Source organism: Bufo bufo, chromosome 1 (genome assembly GCF_905171765.1).
Source record: "Bufo bufo chromosome 1, aBufBuf1.1, whole genome shotgun sequence".
Classification (NCBI taxonomy): domain Eukaryota; kingdom Metazoa; phylum Chordata; class Amphibia; order Anura; family Bufonidae; genus Bufo; species Bufo bufo.
Window position 1 is genome coordinate 377,932,579 of NC_053389.1, and position 21,469 is coordinate 377,954,047.

Sequence of the window (21,469 nt, forward strand, 5' to 3'; positions counted from 1 at the left end):
TGATGTAAGAACAAGTGGGTGAATGCAGCTCTGTATGCGAGTGGTGCCTAAAAACATGGTATGGGCACAGCTCTGAGTATGAGTATGAGGAGCATGGTATAAAGCAGCCATATAAATGCCATCTGAAAGTGAGCAGAGTATTAATGTAATGCAACAGCGAACGCTGCTCTAGTAGTGAATGGCGTATAGGACAAAATGTAAATGCAGACACACGGATGTAGCTTTGAAGGTAACAATCCTAACCTTGATCATTTGACCATTGGAGCCCAACCCCCTTCGCCCCAGAGCGCTACAAGTCACGGACCGGGTAACCAAGTCCGATCCTACCGTGAATGCAAGCACTCGCCTGGCACCTTCTGCCATTGCCCGGGCGCAACCGAACCTCCACATGATGCTGCAGGAGTTTTTTTTGTTTTTTTTTTAATCTACCATTGATCCACATTTACCATCACTTAAACCCAGCATGCGTAGCTTGAGCCAACTGCAGACACGTGCCCTGCATGTAAACCAGGTATCAGAAAACATACAACCATGCCCACTCTAAGCACATGCTACCCCAATAACTGTATGCAATCGCCCCACCAGGCCTCTGAATAGCCATACAAACAACCATGGTTCGACCATTAGTGCCCAAACTCTGCTTCATCTCAGAGCGCTACATGTCGTGGACCGCAGCGTGGGTCCCATACAAACAACTCTGATCCTACCATGAATACCAGCGCCCGCCTGAGACATTCTGCCATCGCCCAGCCGTTAGGAGCCTCCACACCATGCTGCTGTATCCTAGAGCTGACTCAGAGGTAATGAAATCAGCTGAATCATCGTCAGCCTGGGCCCACAGGTGCCTATAAATAGCCTAGTAATCAGCCAGCCTGGGCCCACAGGTGCGTATAATCAGCTTAGTAATCAGCCAGCCTGTGCCCACAGGTGCGTGTAATTAGCCTTGTAATCAGCCTCCCCTCCCACAAATGCAGCAATATATTTGCTTAATACGTGTGGAGAAAAAGAGGCACAGCACACCAACATCAAAACCTCATCCCAACTGTGAAGTATGGTGGTGGGGGCATCATGGTTTGGGGCTGCTTTGCTGCGTCAGGGCCTGGACGGATTGCTATCATTGAAGGAAAAATTAATTCCCAAGTTTATCAAGACATTTTGCAGGTGAACTTAGGGCCATCTGTCCACCAGCTGAAGCTCAACAGAAGATGGGTGTTGCAACAGGACAATGACCCAAAGCACAGAAGTAAATCAACATCAGAATGGCTTAACCACCTCAGCCCCCCTAGCTTAAACACCCTTAATGACCAGGCCACTTTTTACACTTCTGACCTACAGTACTTTCACCGTTTATTGCTCGGTCATGCAACTTACCACCCAAATGAATTTTACCTCCTTTTCTTCTCACTAATAGAGCTTTCATTTGGTGGTATTTCATTGCTGCTGCCATTTTTACTTTTTTTGTTATTAATCGAAATTTAACAATTTTTTTGCAAAAAAATGACTTTTCACTTTCAGTTGTAAAATTTTGCAAAAAAAACGACATCCATATATAAATTTTTCTCTAAAGTTATTGTTCTACATGCCTTTGATAAAAAAAAATGTTTGGGTAAAAAAAAAAATGGTTTGGGTAAAAGTTATAGCGTTTACAAACTATGGTACAAAAATGTGAATTTCCGCTTTTTGAAGCAGCTCTGACTTTCTGAGCACCTGTCATGTTTCCTGAGGTTCTACAATGGCCAGACAGTACAAACACCCCACAAATGACCCCATTTCGGAAAGTAGACACCCTAAGGTATTCGCTGATGGGCATAGTGAGTTCATAGAACTTTTTATTTTTTGTCACAAGTTAGCGGAAAATGATGATTTTTTTTAATTTTATTTCTTACAAAGTCTCATATTCCACTAGCTTGTGACAAAAAATAAAAACTTCTATGAACTCACTATGCCCATCAGCGAATACCTTGGGGTGTCTTCTTTCCAAAATGGGGTCACTTGTGGGGTAGTTATACTGCCCTGGCATTCTAAGGGCCCTAATGTGTGGTAAGTAGTTTGAAATCAAAATCTGTAAAAAATGGCCGGTGAAATCCGAAAGGTGCTCTTTGGAGTGTGGGCCCCTTTGCCCACCTAGGTTGCAAAAAAGTGTCACACATGTGGTATCGCCGTACTCAGGAGAAGTTGGGCAATGTGTTTTGGGGTGTCATTTTACATATACCCATGCTGGGTGAGAGAAATATCTTGGCAAAAGACAACTTTTCCCATTTTTTATACAAAGTTGGCATTTGACCAAGATATTTATCTCACCCAGCATGGGTATATGTAAAATGACACCCCAAAACACATTCCCCAACTTCTCCTGGGTACGGCGATACCACATGTGTGACACTTTTTTGCAGCCTAGGTGGGCAAAGGGGCCCACATTCCAAAGAGCACCTTTCGGATTTCACCGGCCATTTTTTGCAGATTTTGATTTCAAACTACTTACCACACATTAGGTCCCCTAGAATCCCAGGGCAGTATAACTACCCCACAAGTGACCCCATTTTGGAAATAAAACACCCCAAGGTATTCGCTGATGGGCATAGTGAGTTCATGGAAGTTTTTATTTTTTGTCACAAGTTAGTGGAATATGAGACTTTGTAAGAAAAAAATAAATAAAAAAATCATCATTTTCCGCTAACTTGTGACAAAAAATAAAAGATTCTAGGAACTCGCCATGCCCCTCACGGAATACCTTGGGGTGTCTTTTTTCCAAAATGGGGTCACTTGTGGGGTAGTTATACTGCTCTGGCATTCTAGGGGCCCTAATGCGTGGTAAGTAGTTTGAAATAAGAATCTGTAAAAAATGGCCGGTGAAATCCTAAAGGTGCTCTTTGGAATGTGGCCCCCTTTGCCCACGTAGGCTGCAAAAAAGTGTCACACATGTGGTATCTCCGTACTCAGGAGAAGTTGGGCAATGTGTTTTGGGGTGTCATTTTACATATACCCATGCTGGGTGAGAGAAATATCTCGGCAAAAGACAACTTTTCCCATTTTTTATACAAAGTTGGCATTTGACCAAGATATTTATCTCACCCAGCATGGGTATATGTAAAATGACACCCCAAAACACATTCCCCAACTTCTCCTGAGTACGGCGATACCACATGTGTGACACTTTTTTGCAGCCTAGATGCGCAAAGGTGCCCAAATTCCTTTTAGGAGGGCATTTTTAGACATTTGGATCCCAGACTTCTTCTCACGCTTTAGGGCCCCTAAAAAGCCAGGGCAGTATAAATACCCCACATGTGACCCCATTTTGGAAAGAAGACACCCCAAGGTATTTAATGAGGGGCATGGCGAGTTCATAGAAAAAAGAATTTTTTGGCACAAGTTAGCGGAAATTGATTTTTTTGCGTTTTTTCTCACAAAGTCTCCATTTCCGCTAACTTGAGACAAAAATTTCAATCTTTCATGGACTCAATATGCCCCTCAGCGAATACCTTGGGGTGTCTTCTTTCCAAAATGGTGTTATTTGTGGGGTGTTTGTACTGCCCTGGCATTTGAGGGTCTCCGCAATCATTACATGTATGGCCAGCATTAGGAGTTTCTGCTATTCTCCTTATATTGAGCATACGGGTAATGAGATTTTTTTTTTCCGTTCAGCCTCTGGGCTGAAAGAAAAAATGAACGGCACAGATTTCTTCATTCGCATCGATCAATGTGGATAAAAAAATCTCTGCCAAAAAAAAAAAAAGGAGGGGAAAGGCGTCTGCCAGGACATAGGAGCTCCGCCCAACATCCATACCCACTTAGCCCGTATGCCCTGGCAAACCAGATTTCTCCATTCACATCAATCGATGTGGATGAATAAATCATTGCCGGGATTTTTTATTTTTTTTTATATATACAAAGTGTTTGCCAAAGCATATGAACACCGCCGCCTCCTCAGCTCATATGCCTCGGCAAACGTATCTTTTACTGCAGAGGAGAAATCTCGTCTTGCAGCGATGCATACACCGACTTGTGTGTAATCTGACAGCAGCGCAATGCTTCTGTCAGAATGCACATCAGTGCTGCAGCTAGTCGATCGGTTGGTCCACCTGGAAGGTAAAAAAAAGCAAAACAAAAAAGAAAAAACCAGGCCGCAACGCAATAAATTTTATTAACTTTATAATAACTTTTGAACAGAACATATAAACTTTTTTTTAACTTTTTGAACTGAAATGTAACTTTTTTGCTTACTGTTTTTTTTTTTATGCACTTTATCCCAGGTGAAAGGAGAGGTTTGCAGGAGCTGTGAGTAAAAGGGCCCTAATAGCCTGTGTGCCTGTCCTGTGAGATGCAATCCCTATGCTAAGTGTACCTGTGTGTGGTACTTCCGGAAACACTCTCCAAAGCATAGGGCAGGGTGGTCAGGACAGTCAGGACAGAAATAGCGGGTGTCACGCCTTATTCCACTCCTGCTACAGACACAACATCTTTTTCGGGGTGACGGTTGGGTTGAGGTACCAGGAACGACACTGGGGAAATGTCGCTCGTGTAGACGGCTAACTACACTGGTGGATGGGGCCACGGAACCTTCTGGATACAGGAGGTTCTCGATGATCTCTTCCTGAAATTTGAGGAAGGATCGTGTTCTCCCAGCCTTACTGTAGAGAACAAAACTATTATATGCAGCCAATTGAATTAAATATACAGACACCTTCTTATATCAGCGTCTGGTGCGTCGGGAAACTAAATACGGAGACAACATCTGGTCATTGAAGTCCACCCCTCCCATGAGCAAATTATAGTCGTGGACACAGAGGGGCTTTTCAATGACATGGGTTGCTCGCTCAATTTGTATTGTCGTGTCTGCGTGAATGGAGGAGAGCATGTAAACGTCACGCTTGTCTCTCCATTTCACTGCGAGCAGTTCTTCGTTACACAAGGCACCCCTCTCCCCCCTTGCAAGACGGGTGGTAACGAGCCGTTGGGGGAAGCCCACGCGACTAGTTTGCGCGGTGCCACAGCAGCCAATCTGTTCTAGGAACAAATGCCTGAAGAGGGCCACACTTGTGTAGAAATTGTCCACATAAAGATGGTACCCCTTGCCAAATAAGGGTGACACCAAATCCCAGACTGTCTTCCCACTGCTCCCCAGGTAGTCAGGGCAACCGACCGGCTCCAGGGTCTGATCTTTTCCCTCATAGATCCGAAATTTGTGGGTATAGCCTGTGGCCCTTTCACAGAGCTTATACAATTTAACCCCATACCTGTAAAATGTATTAGGGACTCGTCTACGCAGATGTTTTGCTTTGGGGTATACAAATCTGCAAATTTCTGGTTGAAGTGGTCTATGAGGGGCCGAATTTTGTGGAGCCGGTCAAAAGCTGGGTGGCCTCTGGGACGGGAGGTGGTGTTGTCGAAGTGCAGGAAACGCAGGATGGCCTCAAATCGTGTCCTGGACATAGCAGCAGAGAACATGGGCATGTGATGAATCGGGTTCGTGGACCAATATGACCGCAATTCATGCTTTTTGGTTAGACCCATGTTGAGGAGAAGGCCCAGAAAAATTTTAATTTCGGAAACTTGGACTGGTTTCCACCGGAAAGGCTGGGCATAAAAGCTTCCCGGGTTGGCGGATATAAATTGAGTGGCATACCGATTTGTTTCTGCCACGACTAAGTCCAAGAGCTCCGCAGTCAAGAACAGCTCAAAAAATCCCAGGGCCAAACCGATCTGAGCTGTCTCAACCCGAACTCCAGACTGGGCGGTGAAAGGGGGAACTAATGGTGCGGCTGAAGTTGGTGACTGCCAATCAGGATTTGCCAGCACCTCAGGGACACTAGGGGGTCTACGGGCCTGTCTGTGCGGTGGCTGCGACGGGGTAACTACTGCACGTGCCACCGTACCAGCTTCAACTGCCCTTCTGGTGCTCGCCACTTCACCATGTTGTACGGCAGTGCTGGTACTAGGTCCAGGGAGGGCTGCGCTGCTGGTGTATGCCTCACCACATGATCCGACAGTGCCAGCCCCACTCTGCTGCTCTTGAAGCGGATCCTGCGCAACCTGTGGTCTAGCGACACGGGGCCGGGTACGCCTGGTTCTATCAGGGACCCCAACCTCCTCGTCCGAACTTTGGGTCAGACTGCCACTGCTTTCTACAGGTTCAAATTCTGACCCGCTAGATTCGTCAGATGAGGGTTCCCATTCCTCATCCGACTGGGTCAGAATCCTGTAGGCCTCTTCAGAAGAATACCCCCTGTTTGACATTTGGACTACTAAATTTAGGGGTATTCCCTGAGACTACCCAAGAAAAAAAGCAAGCCTGTCTTACAAAGGGGAGGCTAGCGAAGTACCGGAGGCCGCTGCGATTGATAAAAAATATCAAAACTGGTTTTTTTTTATCGCCGCAGCGCTTGGAAAGTGATTGTGCAGTGATCAAAAAAATATATATTTTTTGTGACTGCGGCGGGGCGGGTGTAGGTGAACGCATGTGTGGGCGACTGATCAGGCCTGATCGGGCAAACACTGCATTTTGGGTGGAGGGCGAGCTAAGGTGACACTAATACAATTATAGATCTGACTGTGATCAGTTTTGATCACTTACAGATACTATAAAAGTACAAATGCTGATTAGCGATACGCTAATCAGCGAATCAGTGACTGCGGTGCAGTGGGCTGGGCGCTAACTGACGCTAAACTACCTACCAAAGGGGCCTAAACTATCCTAAAACCTAACAGTCAATACCAGTGAAAAAAAAAAGTGACAGTTTACACTGATCACTTTTTTCCTTTCACTAGGTGATTGACAGGGGTGATCAAGGGGTGATCAAGGGGTTAATTCGGGTGATGGGGGTGATCTGGGGCTAAGGTGTAGTGTTTGGTGCTACTCACTGTGATGTCTGCTCCTCTGCTGGAACCAACTGACGAAAAGGACCAGCAGAGGAGCAGACAAGCCATTTAACACATCATATTTACTAATATAATGTGTTATCTGGCTTTTGATTTGATTTTTTGAAAATCGCCAGCCTGCCAGCCAGCCAGGATCATTGGCTGGCAGGCTGGTGACAAAATACTTCTTTAACTTTTGCCGGCCCGCGATGCGCATGCCGGCTTTGAGCGAAATCTCGCGTCTCGCGAGATGACGCATATATGCGTGACTGTGCACAGGGCTGCCGCCTCCGGAACGCGATCCTGCGTTAGGCGGTCCGGAGGCGGTTAAACAGAAGAAAATACGCCTTCTGGAGTGGCCCAGTCAGAGTCCTGACCTCAACCCGATTGAGATGCTGTGGCATGACCTCAAGAAAGCGATTCACACCAGACATCCCAAGAATATTGCTGAACTGAAACAGTTCTGTAAAGAGTAATGGTCAAGAATTACTCCTGACCGTTGTGCACGTCTGATCTGCAACTACAGGAAACGCTTGGTTGAAGTTATTGCTGCCAAAGGAGGTTCAACCAGTTATTAAATCCAAGAGTTCACATAGTTTTTCCACCTGCACTGTGAATGTTTACATGATGTGTTCAATAAAAACATGGTAGCATTTAATTCTTTGTGTGTTATTAGTTTAAGCAGACTGTGATTGTCTATTGTTTCTAAACTAGCTGAAGATCAGATAACAGTTTATGACCAATTTGTGCAGAAATCCATATAATTCCAAAGGGTTCACATACTTTTTCTTGCAACTGTAAGCGTCATGCAGGGCGCATGGCTCAGCCCTCCTTGACGCAGAGCCGACACCATGTTCTTACCGTTGTCGGTCACCATGGTTCCGAGGAGAAAGCCAGGATTACATTTTTTGATGAATGACGCAGAGCAGTTCCTCCCCTGTGTGACTCCGTTCACCCAGGCAAACTAGGTGCAAACTAGGTGCATATATTGTCCTTGACCGTAGTCTACACATCGACGCTGCCGTGCACTTTGGCAGACACCGACAGGCTCAAGGACTGGCCCACCTTCTGTGTGCACGGCTGGTACTGCCTTTTTGGCAAAGAAATGACGGCTTGGGACTCTCCACCTCGGTTCGGCACAAGCCATCAGTTCTCTGAAAGGTGCAGAGTCCACCACTTGGAAAGGAAGGGAATGCAGCACCAGCAACTTGGCCAGGAGCACGTTCAGCTTCTGCGCCGTTGGATGAGTGCACGCATACTATTGTCTCTTGGCAATCACTTTGGTGATCGATTGCTGATGGAATGACTGACGAGGAGTAGGAGGACGAGGAGCAGGAGCATCAGGACCAGCAGATGATGGGAAGGACAGACAGCTCCCTTCGGCTGAGGTGGTGGAGCCTTGACTGCATGAAATTGGGTGCGTGCCACTGGGTGACGCAGCAGTTGCTGTGTCAGGCTGGACCACCACATCGGAGCCACGGTTCTCCCAGGCTACTTAATGGTGACGCTGCATGTGTTGACGCATTGGCATCCTGGCCACATTGGCATCCTGGCCACGCTTCACCTTCTGCCCACAAATTCTGCAAATGGCCATGTTCACCCCCTCCGGCGGCCTAATAAAAAATTGCCACGCTGCCAAGTATGGTATTTTTCCCCCAACACTCTGCACTGACTGCCTGCTACCGCTGCCTCAGTTAACCCCTGCACCGCTACTTTCCGGGCCGGTAGGCTCCTGCAAAGTAGGTGGTCTACCCCGGGCACGTTTGACTCCCGACCTCCCACTGCTGCCACCCTGCTGACTCACAGCCATGCTACCACCCTGCTGGCTGAGCTCAGCTCATGATGATGAAGCCTCTTCTTCACCCAGCTCCCAAGTGCGATTGGCTACATAATCATCATCCGCTACTGTCTGCACGTCACCCCCTCAACGGTCTCAAGACCAGGAGCCTGACCGCTCGCAACACCTGCTCCCACGTGACTCTCTTCATCACTACTTGCCCGCCTACTGGAGGAAGTGGCGGATGTCTCCTCCAGATCGTGGCTGGGCAGTAGCTGATGACTGTCCTCTAGTACTGTAGCTTTTCCTCGCTGAAAAGTGGAGTCGAACCTACGACATATAATACTTCTCGCTCTGAGGGAACTGAAAATGAGAGAGGAAAGTTCAGGACAGGTGAGGGCACAGGGCCTGCTCCTGGGCCATGCCAGCTAAATGTCGTGTCAGAGGAACCCACCAAATCTTGGCTGTGGGTGTCTGATGTCACTTGTGACAAAGTCGAAGACCAAGTCAACCATTCAAGCACCGCTGGGTTGCTGGTCAAGACACGACCGCTAGATGACAACGGGAGTTCAGGCCTCTAGCTGCCACCCCCTATTCTTCTGCTGCCTGCGACAGAAACATTTGGCCCATTTCCTATGAAGGGCCTGTCACATGTCTGTCTGACATGTATGATTAGAGATGTCGCAAACATAAAATTTTCCGTTCGCGAACGGCAAACGCGAATTTCTGCAAATGTTCGCGAACGGGCGAACCTGGCGAACCGCCATAGACTTCAATAGGCAGGCAAATTTTAAAACCCACAGGGACTCTTTCTAGCCACAGTAGTGATGGAAAAGTTGTTTCAAGGGGACTAACACCTGGACTGTGGCATGCCGGAGGGGGATCCCTGGCAAAACTCCCATGGAAAATTACATAGTTGACGCAGAGTTCGATTTTAATCCATAAAGGGCATAAATCACCTAACAATCCATTTTTTTTTTGAACAACGTGGTTTAAAACATCCAGTGTGTGTATACGATCAGGTATGATGTTGTATTGATCAGGTAGTGTAAGGGTTACGCCCGCTTCACAGTCCATTTGCCTAACCGCAAACTCACCATTTGTACAAGGTTGGATACCAAGCTAGCCATGTCCCGTTGATGTCATTGAAGGTTTCTTCCTCCACCCAGCCACGTACAACACCAAGGGTCACGGAAAGGTGAATTGAATTGATTTTTCGAACGGGGAGATGGTTAAAAAAACGCTGGTTCCCTCCCCGTTGTTTGAATCCATGGTCACTGCGTCTGTGCCGTGCAATTTACTGTCCCACCCGATATGAGTGGTATTTTCTGTAGTTCTCTCTTCTCATCAGTTTAATCCCTGTTACGTCCCCAATCAGGGGTCCATTTATTAAATTGATTTTTCGAACGGGGAGATGGTTAAAAAAAAGCTGGCTCCCTCCCCTTTGTTTGAATTTACGCCACGGTCACAGCGTCTGCGCCGTGCAATTTACTGTCACACCCGATATGAGTGGTATTTTCTGTAGTTCTCTCTTCTCATCAGTTTAATCCCTGTTACGTCCCCAATCTGGGGTCCATTTATTAAATAGATTTTTCGAACGGGGAGATGGTTAAAAAAAAGCTGGCTCCCTTCCCTTTGTTTGAATTTACGCCACGGTCACAGCGTCTGCACCGTGCAATTTACTGTCACACCCGATATGAGTGGTATTTTCTGTAGTTCTCTCTTCTCATCAGTTTAATCCCTGTTACGTCCCCAATCTGGGGTCCATTTATTAAATGGATTTTTCGAACGGGGAGATGGTTAAAAAAAAGCTGTCTCCCTCCCCTTTGATTGAATTTACGCCACGGTCACTGCATCTGCGCCGTGCAATTTACTGTCACACCCGATATGAGTGGTATTTTCTGTAGTTCTCTCTTCTCATCAGTTTAATCCCTGTTACGTCCCCAATCTGGGGTCCATTTATTAAATAGATTTTTCGAACGGGGAGATGGTTAAAAAAATGCTGGCTCCCTCCCCTTTGAATTTACGCCACGGTCACTGCATCTGCGCTGTGCAATTTACTGTCACACCCGATATGAGTAGTATTTGCTGTAGTTCTCTCTTCTCATCAGTTTAATCCCTGTTACGTCCGCAATCTGGGGTCCATTTATTAAATTGATTTTCGAAACGGGGAGATGGTTAAAAAACGCTGGCTCCCTCCCCTTTGTTTGAATTTACGCCACGGTCACTGCGTCTGCGCCGTGCAATTTACTGTCACACCCGATATGAGTGGTATTTTCTGTAGTTCTCTCTTCTTATCAGTTTAATCCCTGTTACGTCCCCAATCTGGGGTCCATTTATTAAATAGATTTTTCGAACGGGGAGATGGTTAAAAATAAGCTGGCTCCCTCCCCTTTGTTTGAATTTACGCCACGGTCACTGCGTCTGCGCCGTGCAATTTACTGTCACACCCGATATGAGTGCTATTTTCTGTAGTACTATTCTCATCAGTTTAATCCCTGTTACGTCCCATATCAGGGTGGGATTGCCTTTTGTGAAAATTATTTTAGGCCGGGTACCTTCGACTGCCTTCACAGTGACAGACCAAACTCTGATACACCAAACTGAATTGATTTTAGGAACCGGGAGATGGAAAAAGCAGCTTGGTCGGTCCTCTTACTCTCAAGTTGGGGCACTGCGCGTGCACGGAGCAATGTGCTGTGACACCCTATATGAGTGGTGTCTTAACTAGTACTATTCCTATCATTTTAATCCCTGTTATGTCCCCTATCCGGGGACATGTGTCGAATTCATTAACCATTGTCGAATTAACGAACCATTACGACATCCTGGAATAATTTAGTTCTGAGCTTTGTACTTGCTTTGTATTGGAATTGATGGGGATATTTTAAATTGTCTGCATTATTTCTAATAAACTATTAAGAGACTTTATTATGATTTTTTTTATTTTATGTATTAAAAACCCACCCATACATCTTAAAAAAAAAAACAAAAAACATTTTTTTCTATGAAAAATTATCCAGCCGATCGCTTTTGGTCTGATCATAATGAAGCAACGGCCTTATCATCTGGGGTGTGGCAACATTGCCAACACACTCAGAGGTGATGATCGCTTCATTGTGATGTGATATGCAAGCCCCTTCACCACAACAAGGTAACGATCACGAAGGGGAATTGACACTTATATGTGCCTTTTTTTTTTTGTTCTGTTTTTGCAGCCACAGTGCAGCACCAGAGGCCAGAAAAATTAGGCATGTACACATGCCTGAAAAATTTATGTTTTCAAGGCAGAAAGGTGACTAAAACATTGCGGCTTGAACCCTAGTTGGTGGCGGAGAATTCACGAAAGTCATCCGGTATGCAGACATTAAATACAGCAGCGTAGGGACCATTTTGAGGCCAAGGCATGTCATCAGGCCTTTTGTTAGTCAAACGTATCCCCCACTGTCAGTACCTTCGGGATCCATGCCTCATTCATCTTAATAAAGGTGAGGTAATCAACACTTTTTTGACCGAGGCGACTTCTTTTGTCAGTGACAATTCCTCCTGCTGCACTGAAGGTCCTTTCTGACAGGACACTTGAAGCGGGGCAGGCCAGAAGTTCTATCGCAAACTGGGATAGCTCAGGCCACAGGTCAAGCCTGCACACCCAGTAGTCAAGGGGTTCATCGCTCCTCAGAGTGTCGATATCTGCAGTTAAGGCGAGGTAGTCTGAAAAAGCTCTGCATGTCCTCCATCAACAACACATCTGTAAAGCGTCCTGTCCTTGCCGCCGTGGTCGTAGAAGGATTACTTTCACCTCTTCCCCTGTTAGATTCCCGTTGTGCTGTGACATCCCCCTAATAAGCTGTGTAAAGCATATTTTTTTGTTTTGTTTTGAACTGCTGCATCCTTTCTGACTTTCGGTAAGTTGGTAACATTTCCACCACTTTCTGCTTATACCGGGGGTCTAGTAGCATGGCCACCCAGTACAGGTCGTTCTCCTTCATCCTTTTTATACGAGGGTCCCTCAACAGACATGACAGCATGAAAGACCCCATTTGCACAAGGTTGGATGCAGAGCTACTCATTTCCCGTTCCTCGTCCTCACTGATGTCATTGACGGTCTGTTCTTCACCCCAGCCACGTACAACACCACAGGTCCCAGATAGGTGACAACAACGAGCACCCTGGGATGCCTGGTGTGGTTGGTCTTCCTCCTCCTCAAAGCCACATTCCTCCTCTGACTCCTCTTCCTCATACTCCTCTTGCAGCGTTGCCGCAGGTCCGGCAAGCGATGATGACAAGGCTGTTTCTGGTGGTGATGGTGACCATAACTCTTCCTCTTCCTCTTCACGCTCATCTACAGCCTGATCCAGCACTCTTCGCAGGGCACGCTCCAGGAAGAAAACAAATGGGATGAGGTCGCTGATGGTGCCTTCGGTGCGACTGACTAGGTTTGTCACCTCCTTAAAAGGACGCATGAGCCTACAGGCATTGCGCATGAGCGTCCAGTAACGTGGCAAAAAAATTCCCAGCTCCGCAGAGGCTGTCCTAGCACCCCGGTCATACAAATACTCGTTGACTGCTTTTTCTTGTTGGAGCAGGCGGTCGAACATTAGGAGTGTTGAATTCCAACGTGTCGGGCTGTCGCAAATCAAGCGCCTGACTGGCATGTTGTTTCGGCGCTGAATGTCTGAAAAGTGCGCCATGGTCGTGTAGGAATGCCTGAAATGGCCACACACCTTCCTGGCCTGCTTGAGGACGTCCTGTAAGCGTGGGTACTTAGACACAAAGCGTTGTACGATGAAATTCAACACATGTGCCATGCACGGCACATGTGACAACTTGCCCAAATTCAATGCCGCCAACAAATCACTTTGCCGATCTCCAGTTGGTGCGGGGTCAGCCACTGATCCACCTGTGCGTTCAGGGTGGACAGGAGTTCTGGTCCGGTGTGGCTCTCTGCTTTCAGGCAAGTCAACCCCAAGACAGCGTGACACTGTCGTATCCGGGATGTGGAATAGCCCCTGGGGAGCTGGGGGGATTCAGTTGATGTGCAGACAGACACCGCAGCAGAAGAGGACTCAGCCGAGGAGGTTATGGAAGAGGATGGAGTAGGAGGAGTAGAGGAGGTGGCAGTAGGCCTGCCTGCAAGTCGTGGCGGTGTCACCAACTCCGCTGCAGAGCCACGCATTCCATGCTTGTCAGCCGTCAGCAGGTTGACCCAATGCGCAGTGTAGGTGATATACCTGCCCTTTGCAGACCAGGTATCAGTGGTCAGATGGACCCTTGCCCCAACACTGTATGCCAGAGATGCCATGACTTCCTTTTCAATCACTGAGTAGAGGTTTGGGATTGCCTTTTTTGAAAAAAAAATTCGTCCGGGTACCTTCCACTGTGGTGTCTTAATAGCGACAAATTTTTTGAAGGCCTCAGACTCCACCAGCTGGTATGGTAAAAGCTGGCAGGCTAAGAGTTCCGTCAAGCCAGCTGTCAGACGCCGGGCAAGGGGGTGACTTTGTGACATTGGCTTCCTATGCTCAAACATTTCCTTTACAGACACCTGACTGTGGGCAGATGAGATGGAACTGCTGAAGGTGAGAGGCGGAGTGGCGGATGGTTGAGAGGGGGCAAAGAGGACAGCAGTGGTTGACGTGGCTGAAGATGCTGGACCAGGAGGAGGATGGTGGCTTTGAGCTTGTGTGCTGCTTCTACTCGTCATCATGTGTTGATCCCATAGGCGTTTGTGATGTGCGATCATGTGCCTTCGCAAAGCAGTTGTACCTAGGTGGGTGTTGGATTTCCCACGACTCAGTTTCTTTTGGCACAGGTTGCAAATGGCATCGCTGTTGTCAGAGGCAGACACACAAAAAAAATGCCACACTGCTGAGCTTTGCAATGACGGCATTCTGGTGGTGGCAACAGCATGCGTTGATTGGCGTGCTGTCTGGATGACCCCGGGTGCCGATACATGCTGTCTGACTGTGCCACTAACTCCTTGCGATGACCTCCCCCTGCTTCCAACTCGTCTCCTCTTTCTCTCTGTCTCCCCTTCTAAACTTTCCCCCTCTTCTTCTTCTCTTCGAGCAGGCACCCACGTGGCATCCACGGACACATCGTCATCATCAACCACTTTGCTTGTATCTGACACCTCAACAAAGGAAGCAGCAGCGGGTACAACATCATCATCATCATCACACTGTACGTCCATGTGTGTAATGCTGCCTGACTGAGACATATCCCTGTTATCTCCATCCTCTGGCAATAATGGTTGCGCATCACTAATTTCATCCAAATGATGTGTAAATAACTCTAATGAGGGATCAAGTGAAGCGGCTGTGGTGGTAGTGGTGGTGGTGGCGGCGGGCGGGAGAGTGGTAACTTGAGAGCAGGTGACCAAAGCTGAGCTGGAGGAGGATGGTGCGTCAAGGTTCTTAGCGGAAGCTGTTGAAGATTGGGTGTCCTGTGTAAGCCAGTCAACTATTTTCTCAGAATTTTTTGGGTTCAGGGTACGTGGCCTCTGAACACTGGGCATTATTCCAGGGCCAGTGGAAATCACAGCACCACGAACACGACGGCCCCTGCGGCGTGGCCTGCCTCTGCCTGTCATTTTTTATTAGATAAGTGTTACTATTCGTGCAATGTACTGTGCCACCCTATATAAGTGGTGGGCAGTGGGTACAGTACAGTCTGTGTGGGCCTGACACACACTGGCTTGCAAATGTGATTATATCACAGAAAAATATTAAATATAATTTTTTTTATCTGAAAGGTATTTGAGTGAGTGACACCCTGTAACGGTATAAGTGGAGGCCTAGCCAGTGGCCACAATACAGTCTGTGTGGGCCTGACACACACGGGCTTGCAAATGTGATTAGATCACAGAAAAATATTAAATTGAATTTTTTTTTATCTGCGAGGTATTTGTGAGTGAGTGACACCCTGTAACGGTATAAGTGGAGGTCTAGCCACTAGCCAGTGGACACAATACAGTCTGTGTGGGCCTGACACACACGGGCTTGCAAATGTGATTAGATCACAGAAAAATATTAAATAGATTTTTTTTTATCTGCGAGGTATTTGTGAGTGAGTGACACCCTGTAACGGTATAAGTGGAGGCCTAGCCAGTGGCCACAATACAGTCTGTGTGGGCCTGACACACAGACTGTATTGAATTTTTTTTTATCTGCAAGGTATTTTCTGTCACACCCTGTATGAATGGTGTGCACACAGTACTGTCTGTGACTGAGCCTGCAGCCTCTCACACACGGGCAGGCAACTGCAATATATATACAGTGGGATGCGAAAGTTTGGGCAACCTTGTTAATCGTCATGATTTTCCTGTATAAATCGTTGGTTGTTACGATAAAAAATGTCAGTTAAATATATCATATAGGAGACACACAGTGATATTTGAGAAGTGAAATGAAGTTTATTGGATTTACAGAAGGTGTGCTATAATTGTTTAAACAAAATTAGGCAGGTGCATAAATATGGGCACCACAAAAAAGAAATGAAATCATTATTTAGGAGATCCTCCTTTTGCAGAAATTACAGCCTCTAAACGCTTCCTGTAGGTTCCAATGAGAGTCTGGATTCTGGTTGAAGGTATTTTGGACCATTCCTCTTTACAAAACATCTTTAGTTCATTTAGATTTGATGGCTTCCGAGCATAGACAGCTCTCTTTAAGTCACACCACAGATTTTCAATTATATTCAGGTCTGGGGACTGAGATGGCCATTCATGAACGTTGTACTTGTTTCTCTGCATAAATGCCTTAGTGGATTTTGAGCAGTGTTTAGGGTCGTTGTCTTGTTAAAAGATCCAGCCCCGGCGCAGCTTCAGCTTTGTCACTGATTCCTGGACATTGGTCTCCAGAATCTGCTGATACTGAGTGGAATCCATGCGTCCCCGAACTTTGACAAGATTCCCAGTCCCTGCACTGGCCACACAGCCCCACAGCATGATGGAACCACCACCATATTTTACTGTAGGTAGCAGGTGTTTTTCTTGGAATGCTGTGTTCTTTTTCCTCCACGCATAACGCCCCTTGTTATGGCCAAATAACTCAATTTTAGTTTCATCAGTCCACAGCACCTTATTCCAAAATGAAGCTGGCTTGTCCAAATGTGCTTTAGCCCACCTCAAGCGGCACTTTTTGTGCTGTGGGCGGAGAAAAGGCTTCCTTTGCATTACTCTTGCATACAGCATCTCCTTGTGTAAAGTGCGCCGAATGGTTGAACGATGCACAGTGACTCCATCTGCAGCAAGATGATGTTGTAGGTCTTTGGTGCTGGTCTGTGAGTTGACTCTGACTGTTCTCACCATTCGTCGCTTCTGTCTATCCGAGATTTTTCTTGGTCTGCCACTTCGAACCTTAACTTGAACTGAGCCTGTGGTCTTCCATTTCCTCAATATGTTCCTAACTGTGGAAACAGACAGCTGAAATCTCTGAGACAGCTTTCTGTATCCTTCCCCTAAACTATGATGGTGAACAATCTTTGTCTTCAGGTCATTTGAGAGTTGTTTTGAGACCCCCATGTTGCTACTCTTCAGAGAAAATTAAAAGAGGAGGGAAACTTACAATTGACCCCCTTAAATACTCTTTCTCATAATTGGATTCACCTGTGTATGTAGGTCAGTGGTCACTGAGCTTACCAAGCCAATTTGAGTTCCAATAATTAGTTATAAAGGTTTTGGAATCAATAAAAGGACAACAGTGCCCAAATTTATGCACCTGCCTAATTTTGTTTAAACAATTATAGCACAATTTCTGTAAATCCAATAAACTTCATTTCACTTCTCAAATATCACTGTGTGTGTCTCCTATATGATATATTTAACTGACATTTTTTATCGTAACGACCAACGATTTATACAGGAAAATCATGACGATTAACAAGGTTGCCCAAACTTTCGCATCCCACTGTATATATATATATATATATATATATATATATATATAAAAATAAAAAAAAGCAGACTGATATACCAGTTCTGAAAAGGGCTTTTTGGGGTGCTGTCAGGACGCTGTCCTTACAGCAGATGAGTCTGTGGACACAGAACACTGCCCTAGCTAACGCTTTCCCTATTGAATCAGCAGCAGCAGCACTGTCCCTCCTCTCACTGAGAATGCAGATTCCGAATGAATCTAAAATGGATGCTGTCCAGGAGGTGGGAGGGTCTGGGAGGGAGGGTCTGCTGCTGATTGGCTGGAATGTGTCTGCCGACTGAGAGGTACAGGGTCAAAGTTTACTCAATGATGATGTATAGGGGCGGACCGAACATCGCATATGTTCGCCCGCCGCGGAGAATGCGAACAAGCTATGTTCGCCGGGAACTATTCGCCGGCGAACTATTTGGGCCATCACTATGTATGATATGACTATATAATAAAATAATTAAATTAAAATTAAAATAATACCCCCCAAAAAAGGCTGTAGCACAATGTAACTTTTTAATATACCACGTACAGTGCTGCCCATAATTATTCATACCCCTGGCAAATTTTGACTTAAATTTACTTTTATTCAACCAGCAAGTCATTTTTTTTTTACGGGAAATGACATAGGTGTCTCCCAAAAGATAATAAGATGATGTACAAGAGGCATTATTGTGGGGAAAAAAAACATTTCTCAGCTTTTATTTACATTTAATCAAAAAATACAAGATGTTCCGCACTGTGGAAAATCTCAGAGGACGTGGTCAGAAGCCAAAAGTGACACCTGTGCTGGCCAGGAGGATAGTTAGAGAGGTGAAAAAGAATCCAAGGATCACCACCAAGGCATCCTAGTGAATCTGGGCTCTGCTGGTGGCAATGTCTCAAGGCAGACAATCCAGCGGACACTGCACACTGCTGGGTTCCACGGATGCAGACCAGGCACACAAAAGCTCGCTTGGCCTTTGGAAAAGCTCATCTGGACAAAGAAGAAGACTTATGGTCTTCTGTGTTATGGTCAGATGAAACAAAAATTTAATTGTTTGGTCACAATGATGTTTCCTTCATTTGGCGTAAAAAAAGAGAAGCCTCCACCCCAAAGAACACCATCCCCACTGTCAAACATGGTGGTGGGAACCTAATGCTTTGGGGGTGTTTTTCAGCCAATGGACTAGGGAACCTAATCACAGTAAAAAGCACCATGAAAAAAGAGCAATACATGAGGATTCTCAACAACAACATCAGGCAGTCTGCAGAGAAACTTGGCCTTGAGCACCAGTGGACATTTCAGCATGACAATGACCCAAAACACACAGCAAAAGTGGTGAAGAAATGGTTAGCAGACAACAACATTAACGTTTTGGAGTGGCCCAGCCAGAGTCCAGACTTGAATCTAATTGAGAATCTGTGGAGGGAGCTAAAGATCAGGGTTATGGCAAGAAGACCCTCCAACCTGAAAGATTTGGAGCTCATTGCTAAAGATGAATGGGCAAAAACACCTGTCTAGACATGCAAAAAGCTGGTCTGCAATTATAGGAAGCGTTTGATTTCTGTAATAGCCAATAACGGCTTTTCTATTGATTATTGAGAAGGGTATGAATAATTTTGGACTGGACACTTTTTGCTCAAATGTAAATAAAAGCTGAGAAATGTTTTTTTCCCACAATAATGCCTCTTGTACATCGTCTTATTATCTTTTGGGAGACACCTATGTCATTTCCCGTAAAAAAAATTTACTTGCTGGTTGAATAAAAGTAACTTTAAGTCAAAATTTGCCAGGGGTATGAATAATTATGGGCAGCACTGTAAATGGCTCTAGTACAATGTAACCTCACTGCTGAACGGCAATTAAAGGGAATCTGTCACCTGCTTTTAGCATTTTAAGCTTTCAACATTGCCATGTTCAATAAAGTACCTTATTTCCTGCAGTGGTCTTCTTACTTTATTTTGTTTTGTCATTTTGATAAAAAAGATCTTTTTCTGATATGCTAATGAAGCTCCAAGGTGCCAGGAGGGGCATTTTTTTTCCTCTCTGGAGCCCAGTAACGCCCCCCTGCAGTGCCTAGCCCGCCTTAATTTGAAGCCCAAGAACATAGTAACATAGTACATAAGGCCAAAAAAAGACATTTGTCCATCCAGTTCGGCCTGTTATCCTGCAAGTTGATCCAGAGGAAGGCAAAAAAAAAAACAACTGTGAGGTAGGAGCCAATTTTCGCCAGGGGAATAAAAAATTCCTTCCCGACTCCAATCAGGCAATCAGAATAACTCCCTGGATCAACGACCCCTCTCTAGTAGCTATAGCCTGTAATATTATTACGCTCCAGAAATACATCCAGGCCCCTCTTGAATTCCTTTATTGTACTCACCATCACCACCTCCTCAGGCAGAGAGTTCCATAGTCTCACTGCTCTTACCGTAAAGAATCCTTTTCTATGTTTGTGTACAAACCTTCTTTCATCCAGACTCAGAGGATGTCCCCTCATCACAGTCACAGTCCTGGGGATAAATAGATGATGGGAGTGATCTCTGTACTGACCCCTGATATATTTATACATATTAATTAGATCTCCCCTCAGTTGTCTTTTTTCTAAAGTGAATAACCCTAATTTTGAAAATCTTTCAGGGTACTGTAGTTGCCCCATTCCAGTTATTACTTTAGTTGCCCTCCTCTGGACCCTCTCCAGCTCTGCTATGTCTGCCTTGTTTACAGGAGCCCAGAACTGTACACAGTACTCCATGTGTGGTCTGACTAGCGATTTGTAAAGTGGTAGGACTATGTTCTTATCACGGGCATCTATGCCCCTTCTGATACAACCCATTATCTTATTGGCCTTGGCAGCAGCTGCCTGACACAGGTTTTTGCAGCTTAGTTTGCTGTTTATTAAAATTCCTAGATCCTTTTCCATGTCAGTGTTACCGAGTGTTTTATCATTTAGTATGTGTACGGGTGACTTGCATTATTCCTTCCCATGTGCATAACTTTACATTTGTCAGTGTTAAACCTCATCTGCCACTTATCTGCCCAAGCCTCCAATCTATCCAGATCCCTCTGTAGTAGTATACTGTCCTCTTCAGTGTAAATTACTTTACACAATTTAGTGTCATCTGCGAAAATTGATACTTTACTATGCAAGCCTTCTACAAGATCATTAATAAATATATTGAAGAGAATAGGGCCCAATACTGACCCCTGAGACCCCACTAGTGACAGTGACCCAATCTGACTGTGTACCGTTAATAACCACCCTTTGTTTTCTATCATTATGCCAGTTACTTACCCACATACAGACGTTTTCTCCCAGTCCGACCATTCTCATTTTATATACTAACCTTTTATGTGGCACAGTGTCAAATGCTTTGGAGAAGTCCAGATATACGACATCCATTGATTCGCCGCTGTCAAGTCTAGAACTTACCTCCTCATAGAAACTGATTAAATTAGTTTGGCATGACCGATCCCTCACGAAGCCATGCTGATATGCCGTTATTTGCTTATTTCCTTTGAGATGCTCTAAGATAGCATCTCTCAGAAAACCTTCAACAGTTTACCCACAACAGATGTTAAACTTACCGGCCTATAGTTTCCAGGCTCTGTTTTTGGACCCTTTTTGAATATTGGCACCATATTTGCCATGCGCCAATCCTGTGGGACATTCCCTGTCAGTATAGAGTCCGCAAATATCAGAAATAAGGGTCTGGCTATGACATTACTTAATTCCCTTAGGATACAGGGGTGTATGCCATCCGGTCCTGGCGATTTGCCTATTTTAATCTTTTTAAGTCGCTGATGTACTTCTTCCTGGGTCAGACAGGACACTTTTAATGGGGAATTTATTTTTACATTCTGCATGTCATCTGACAGTTTATTTTCCTCAGTGAATAGATTGGAGAAAAAAATATTTAACAGCTTTGCTTT